This window comes from Schistocerca americana, chromosome 2 (genome assembly GCF_021461395.2).
Source record: "Schistocerca americana isolate TAMUIC-IGC-003095 chromosome 2, iqSchAmer2.1, whole genome shotgun sequence".
Lineage (NCBI taxonomy): Eukaryota > Metazoa > Arthropoda > Insecta > Orthoptera > Acrididae > Schistocerca > Schistocerca americana.
Genome location: NC_060120.1, coordinates 98,345,955 through 98,353,786, shown reverse-complemented (window position 1 = coordinate 98,353,786; position 7,832 = coordinate 98,345,955). Strand labels below are relative to the sequence as shown.

General features: G+C 45.5%; 1 non-coding gene across 1 annotated transcript; it reads right to left on the bottom strand.

Moving 5' to 3' along the window:
* Window positions 1-1,726: 1,726 nt before the first annotated feature.
* On the bottom strand, window positions 1,727-1,833 carry LOC124596731. Its single transcript, XR_006978372.1, has one exon. It is a non-coding gene; the product is annotated as a U6 spliceosomal RNA (small nuclear RNA).
* Window positions 1,834-7,832: the final 5,999 nt, after the last annotated feature.

The following is a 7,832-nucleotide window of genomic DNA, read 5'->3' as shown; positions in this document are numbered from 1 at the left end:
GTGTTTGTTACAACACGCGACTGAACGTCGGAGGTTTCAAGCGTCAACTTTAGGTTACAATATCTCCGGATGTAATTAACATTTTACAATGCAACAAACGGCACTGATTACGTATTTGTTTATATGTTCAGATGTGCTAGCAAAACTAACGGGGTTCCATTTAAAAAAACGTAGGTTTGTGTTAAAAAACATACTTCTGTGCATTTTTGTATGGTTTGTATTAAACAATTACACTAGGCCCTCTCCTCACGTTCGGTCTGTGGAATCGGTTCGTCAGTATTTGATGTGGTTTACGAAATATATCCAGCGGTAACGTTAAGTGACTCACCCTGTGTAGTGTCACCTGTCAGAGTCGTATCGTGACATGTCACTGGTCCCATATCACTCCACACGCCCCATACCATTACAGAGCCTCCAGCAGCTTGAACAAGCCCCTGCTGACATGCAGGGCCCATGGATCCAAAAGGTTGTCTCCATCCCGCACACGCCCATCCGCTCGATGCAATTTGAGATTCGTTCGACAAGGCAAATTGTTTCCTGTCATCGACAGTCCAATGTCGGTGTTGACGAGTCCAGGCGAAGATAATGCTTTGTGTGATGCAGTCATCAAGGGTACACGAGTGGGCCTTCGGTTCCGAAAGCCCATGTCGATGATGTTTCGTTGAATGGCTCGCACGCTGACACTTGTTGATGGCACAGCATTAAAATCTGTAGCAATTTACCGAAGGGTTGCACTTCTGTCACACTGAAAGATTCTCTTCAGTCGTCGTTGGTTCCGTTCTTGCAGGATCTTTCTCCGGCCGCAGCGATGTCGAAGACATGTTTTACCGGACTGCTAATGTTCACGTTACATTCGTGAAATGGTCGTACCGGAATATCCCCACTTCATTGCTACCTCGGAGATGCTATGTCCCATAGCTCTTGCGCCAACTACAGGACCACGTTCAAACTCACTTGACTCTTGATAACCTGCGACTGTAGCAGCAGTAACTGATCTAACAACTTCGCCAGACACTTGCTGTCTTATATAGGCGTTGACGACGGCAGCGCCGTATTATGCCTGTTTACATATTTCTGTATTTGAATACTCGTGCCAAGACCAGTTTCTTTGGCCCTTCAGTGTATACTATTGATGACTAAAGTCTCCGATTTGTGTATCTGTGGTTTAAAAACGCTATGAACTTATTACACCAACCCAATGTAAGACGTACAGAGTATTTATAATTAAAGTACAGCTACTCACAGAGGTCCATTGTCGGCTGTAATTATTGTACGGCAGCGAAACTTGATATGCTAATGCGCAACTGATTCACGCTAGAAAAAATTAGTTCCAATTTTGGCCACGAAGTGCAAATCTGGCTCTGTGCACTGAGTATCTCGTCGACGCCTCCGGTGCTGACACTGAACAAACTGTGTAAGCGGCGTTTAGAAATAAAATCAACATTATGCCTTTCTCACTTGATGATGATGAGGTCCCATCCTCTGAGGAGCGTAGGGGATGATGCGGGAGACCCACACCGCCGTACTAGGCAAGGTCCTAGTGGAGATGGTTTGCCATTGCCTTCCTCCGACCGTAATGGGGCTGAATGATGATAATTCAGACGACACAACAACACCCAGTCATCTCGAGGCAGGAAAAATCCCTGACCCGCCGGGAATCGAACCCGGGACCCCGTGCGCGGGAAGCGAGAACGCTACCGCAAGGCCACGAGCTGCTGACAACTTTAAAAATGTGGAACGCTTCACGATTTTGCGTGTCATCCTTGCGCAGGGGCCATGCTAATCTTCTCTGTATCGTTCGAAGTTTAGTATATGTACAGCTGAAGCGAGTGCTTCTCACTTACTTGATCCTGTTTGCCTCCAGTATCGTAGCTTATCCATACTGCCGTAGCTGGCGCCTCTATCCAGAGTCTACTAACGTCACGAGCGGCGCTTTGAACATCGCTAGCAATAGCTTGACTTGATCAATGATGAACCTACATGCCGCCTACCAATGAAGAACGCCACGTGGGAAACTTCTTCTAGTTCAAGATTAGTTTCTTGTCGCTAGTTGGTGCCGAACGTTACAGCCGTGCCATTGATAGCTAGCTCTACTGGCAAACATTCAGTGTACATCGACGCACAGCCGTGTCGGGCCTCTGCTTATAGCTATCCACAGCTGCCACAAGTTGTCAACAATGCAGCAGTTCTTCAGTTCTTGAGTAAAATACACTACTGGCCATTAAAATTGCTGCATCAAGAAGAAATGCAGATGATAAACGGGTATTCATTGAACAAATATATTATACCAGGACTGACATATGATTACATTTTCACGCAGTTTTGGTGCATAGATACTTGATACGCTTGGGCATTGAGTCAAACAGAGCTTGGATGGCGTGTGCAGGTACAGCTGCCCATGCAGCTACAACACAATACCACAATTCATCGCCCGCATCTCGTGGTCGTGCGGTAGCGTTCTCGCTTCCCACGCCCGGGTTCCCGGGTTCGATTCCCGGCGGGGTCAGGGATTTTCTCTGCCTCGTGATGGCTGGGTGTTGTGTGCTGTCCTTAGGTTAGTTAGGTTTAAGTAGTTCTAAGTTCTAGGGGACTGATGACCATAGATGTTAAGTCCCATAGTGCTCAGAGCCCCACAATTCATCAATAGTAGTGACTGGCGTATTGTGACGAGCCAGTTGCTCGGCCACCATTGACCAGACGTTTCCATTGGTGAGAGATCTGCAGAATGTGCTGGTCAGGGCAGCAGTCGAACATTTTCTGTACCCAGAAAGGCCCGCACAGGACCTGCAACATGCGATCGTGCATTGTTGTTGTTGTGTTGTTGTGGTCTTCAGTCCTGGGACTGGTTTGATGCAGCTCTCCATGCTACTCTATCCTGTGCAAACTTCTTCATCTCCCAGTACCTACTGCAACCTACATCCTTCTGAATCTGCTTAATGTATTCATCTCTTGGTCTCCCTCTACGATTTTTACCCTCCACGCTGCCCTCCAATACTAAATTGGTGATCCCTTGATGCCTCGGAACATGTCCTACCAACCGATCCCTTCTTCTGGTCAAGTTGTGCCACAAACTTCTCTTCTCCCCAATCCTATTCAGCATTACCCTGCTGAAATGTAGGGTTTCGCAGGGATCGAATGAAGGGTAGAGCCACGGGTCCTAACACATCTGAAATGTAGCGCCCACTGTTCAAAGTGCCGTCAGTGCGAACAAGAGGTGGCCGATACTTGTAACCAATGGCACCCCATACCATCACGTCGGGTGATACGCCAGTATGACGATGACGAATACACGCTTCCAATGTGCGTTCACCGCGATGTCGCCAAACATGGATGCGACCATCATGATGCTGTAAACAGAACCTGGATTTATCCTAAAAAATGACGTTTTGCCATTTGTGCACCCAGGATCGCGTTGAGTACACCATCGCAGGCGCTCCTGTCTGTGATGCAGCGTCAAGGGTAACCGCAGCCATGGTCTCCGAGCTGATAGTCCATGCTACTGCCAACGTCGTCGAACTGTTCGTGTAGATGGTTGTTGTCTTGCAAATGTCTCCATCTGTTGACTCAGGGATCGAGACGTGGCTGCACGATCCGTTACAGCCATGCGGATAGGATGCCTGTCATCTCGACTGCTAGTGATACGAGGCCGTTGGGATCCAGCACGGCGTTCCGCATTACCCTCCTGAACCCACCGATTCCATATTCTGCAAACAGTCATTGGATCTCGATCAACGTGTGCAGCAATGTCGCGATACGATAAACCGCAATCGCGATAGGCTACAATCCGACCTTTATCAAAGTCGGAAACATGATGGTACGCATTTCTCCTCCTTACATCACAACAACGTTTCACCAGGCAACGCCGATCAACTGCTGTTTGTGTATGAGTAATCGGTTGGGAACTTTCCTCATGTCAGCACGTTGTGGGTGTCGTCACCGGCGGCCAACCTTGTGTGAATGCTCTGTAAAGCTAATCATTTGCATATCGCAGCATCTTCGTCCTGTCGGTTAAATTTCGTGTGTGTACCACGTCATCTTCGTGGTGTAGCAATTTTAATGGCCAGTAGTGTATATTTATTTAAAGTTCGCTCGTGTCAACTAGTCTTTTGCTTACCTGTCCATATTCCTACGGCAAGGGATCCTTCTGGCCACCCTCCACCAACTTATCATTAGCATCGAGAACATAACATTTGGCTTATTGGAACATAACGGTCATCGATCCGCCTCGGAACACTGCTCACGTTCCATTCCTAATCCAGTACATGTGGAAACATTTCTATACGTATTTCTTGCATTCATAGCGCCATAATTGTACCTGGTGGCCAAGACTCGAATTTTTTCCCAGCATAAACCACGTCTGCATTAACACATTAGAATATCTACCACGTTTCAGCTGCCATACGATCGACCACTGTCCATTGCTGCACTTTAATTATAACCATCCGATAGATACATTCAATATTGTGTAGTTGTTCTGCCCAGATAGAAGAATGGTTGTAGTTTCGCGTTAGAATACTCTTGTTGAAGAGCTTTATTTTTTATTTTTTTATTTTATTCTACCCATTAATGCTGTAATCTTTTTTAAAACTATACATATCCTACAAGTACAGTTTCCTTAACGTTGAACATAAAAATTGTTGCTTATATGTCAGAAATAGTGAAGAGCTAAAAACAAAATAACAGTCACAGGGCAAAGATAACTACATAACATAGAATTGTAAAGATGTTAAACATACAAACCATACTGCTCTGCAAATTTTAAGGACGATATAGACAACATATTAACAACTCGGTGGAAATGAATGTAAGTGCGGGAGAATGTTGACAGAGGTCTCGCAGGCGTGCACAGGAAGCTGGACTACACGTGGCGTGAGGTCAGCGTGTCCAGGGCGCCAAATGGGGCAGTTGAAGGATCGGGAGAAGACTGTGTGTTTCAATCAGTGAGCAGTAACGGTGTTCAGTAGCAGTGTTCTTCATTACAGTATGACCCGGAGACATCATCTGGGTGACTTCACGTGGCAAAGAATAATCGGGAAACTGAAAGAAGGACGAATTGTGATGAGTGCAGCCCAGGAGTTTGCTCTTGCTCATAGCAGTGTTCCTCGTGCGTGGGAAGTGTCCCGAACCACGGACACTGCTGTCCGAAGGAGAGGAGGTGGTCGACTACAGTCAACTACAGCAAGAAAAGACCGCTACATTTTGCAAAAGGCAAGAGGGGACCAAAACAAACAACTGGTGCAATTACAACTACATTTAACGGGTTAATTTTAATTTTAATAACCAACAGCCTCAGTTGTAAAGTTTACCTAGATTTGCCTAGGTTTCAGTCGGGATAATCTAACCTTCTTCAGAATAAAAGTAACTACCTTTTGTCCATAGTGGACATCGTCAAGCTGGAACTACAGATCCATAAATTATCGTCAGTCTGTGAAAACTTTTCTGAAACTGTCTCGGCCCCACTTCGCGACCGCGATGCGGCAGCCACGAGTGCTGTACCGGAACGGACCGTAGCGTCATGAGGCCCGCCTAGGCGGACACAATACCTTGCGCCTGCGCATAAACTGTCTGATGGGTACTTCGGGATAAGACGCGAACCCAACTCCTGACCTTGAATTTACTAGTAAAGTGAAACAAAAGAAAGGTACAGCTGAGGAAAAGGGCATAATGCTATCCTGTGCAGAACGTACTTAGATCGACTGTCTTAACATTTATGAATTATTCGTTGGTCATGATATGAGGAAGACAGTTGCGATGTGGGTCGTACTGCTGTACAGTCATGTCTTCTAATACACTACGCTGTTTTAATCAACTTGTCTCGCTTTTTTAACGTCACCTGATGGTATACAGGGTGTATCAAAAAGAATGATCCGATTTTTAAAAAATCGTAACTATTATTTGAGATATGTGCTTGAACGCCGTACTGTTGGAAAGAGAACACTCTCAAGTTTTGCATGGTTCCCGCTAGGTAGCAGCAGTATACGCCCACTTCAGTTCTGGTAAAAATGGTGTCGGGGCAACAGAAAGCGTTTTGTGTGCTACGTTTTGCGCAGTGCAGGTCAGTAATAACTGTTCAGCGTGACTTTCGTACTAGGTACGTTGTGGATCATCCTACAGCACAGAGCATTAGACGATAGCATGAACAATTCCGAGAAACAGGTTGTTTACGTACAGGCATCGCCGGGCCGTCCTCGAGTGTCTGATACAGACGTCGAACGCATCCGCCATAGTTTCTTGAGCAGTCCGCAGAAATCCGTTCGCCGTGCAGCTCGACAGCCCTCGACGTTCGTCTGGCGTGTGTTGCGTTGACGTTTACCCATGAAACCATACAAAATTCAGCTACTGCAAGCTCATGGTGAAGGTGACAAACAAAAACGTGTGGAGTTCTGTGATTTCGTTCTTGGCAACATGGAGGATCACAGTTTTCTTCCACGCTTGGTGTTTAGTGACGAGGCAGCATTCCATTTAAATGGAAAAGCGACCGTCATAATGTGAAAATATGGGGTACGGAACTACCACATGAAGTTGTAAAACATGAGAGGGACTCTCTAAAATTTAATGTGTTTTGTACAGTTTCACGGGAAAATGTGTATGGTCCATTTTCTTTGCTTTCTGCTCAGGAAGCACATTATAGATATGGCTTAGAATTTTCTTTCCCCACAGTTGGAGACTGATATGAACGACTTCATTTACTAACAGCATGGGGCACCGCCACACTGGCATCTGGAAGTGCGGGAATTTTTAAATCAAAGGATTACTGAACGATGGATCGGTCGCACTCGACCAAATGATTTAGCCTTACATTACTGGCCTCCAGGGTCACCGGACCTCATTGTATGCGATTATTTCTTGTGGGGGTTTATAAAAACTCTGTTTACATGCCTCAGTTACGAACAACAATGGATGAACTGAGACATCGCATAACAGCAGCTGTGGAAGCTGTAACTGAAGGCATGCTCGCTGCAGTGTGGGAACAATTTGAATACCACATTGGCATATGCCGTACATCTCAAGGGGGGCATATTGACCACCTATGAAAAGGTATTAAAAAATTTTTTTTGACTTTCCCCCTCATCAAAAAAACAAAATTCATTATATATGCTTATTAGTTTCAGAAACATAGACGTGCCAAGTCGGATGATTCTTTTTGATACACCCTGTATAATATAACCTACAGTACTTTTGAAAATATCCGCGTTGTACACTGAGATATTTCTAGCGGCATAGTAGGTATCAACGTATCCCAACCTCCTATCAACAATTTCAAGCAACGGAGTCTCAAGAAAAGCCTCGCCCCGTGAAGCGTTGACAACTGTGTCGACTTGGCGGCACGTGAAGTTGCCTATCCTTACGGCGCAGGCATAATGCTGCTATAACGTGAGGAACACTGCCATTTAACAAAATGACATCGACGCAGCGGCGGTTTATCAGTGTAGCACATACTGCGGGCCACACGCTATAAGGGGCCAGACATCTCACTGTCTGTTCTTCTTCTTCTTCACTTCATGGAGTAGGTTTACATGAAGTTTACTCTTCACTGAAGAAGCCATCTGTTCCTCGGTCGTCTTATATCTGTCTTTCCTACTGGTTCGTAACCGATTACTTGTTTCACTAACCTGTTTTCCCGAATTCTGTTGACATGCTGTTTCCGTTCCATAAACCTATGCTCAATTTTTTTTTTCATTTACACATTTTATACTCTCTTCTTGTCGGCCAGTGTTGTGGGTACTGGGGCACGACCTACTTTTTCGGGATGAAATTAGTAGTTTGCCGTTTTAAACTAAAAATAGTAACACTGGTTACAGTTATGTGTGCATGATTGTACAGTATTTTCA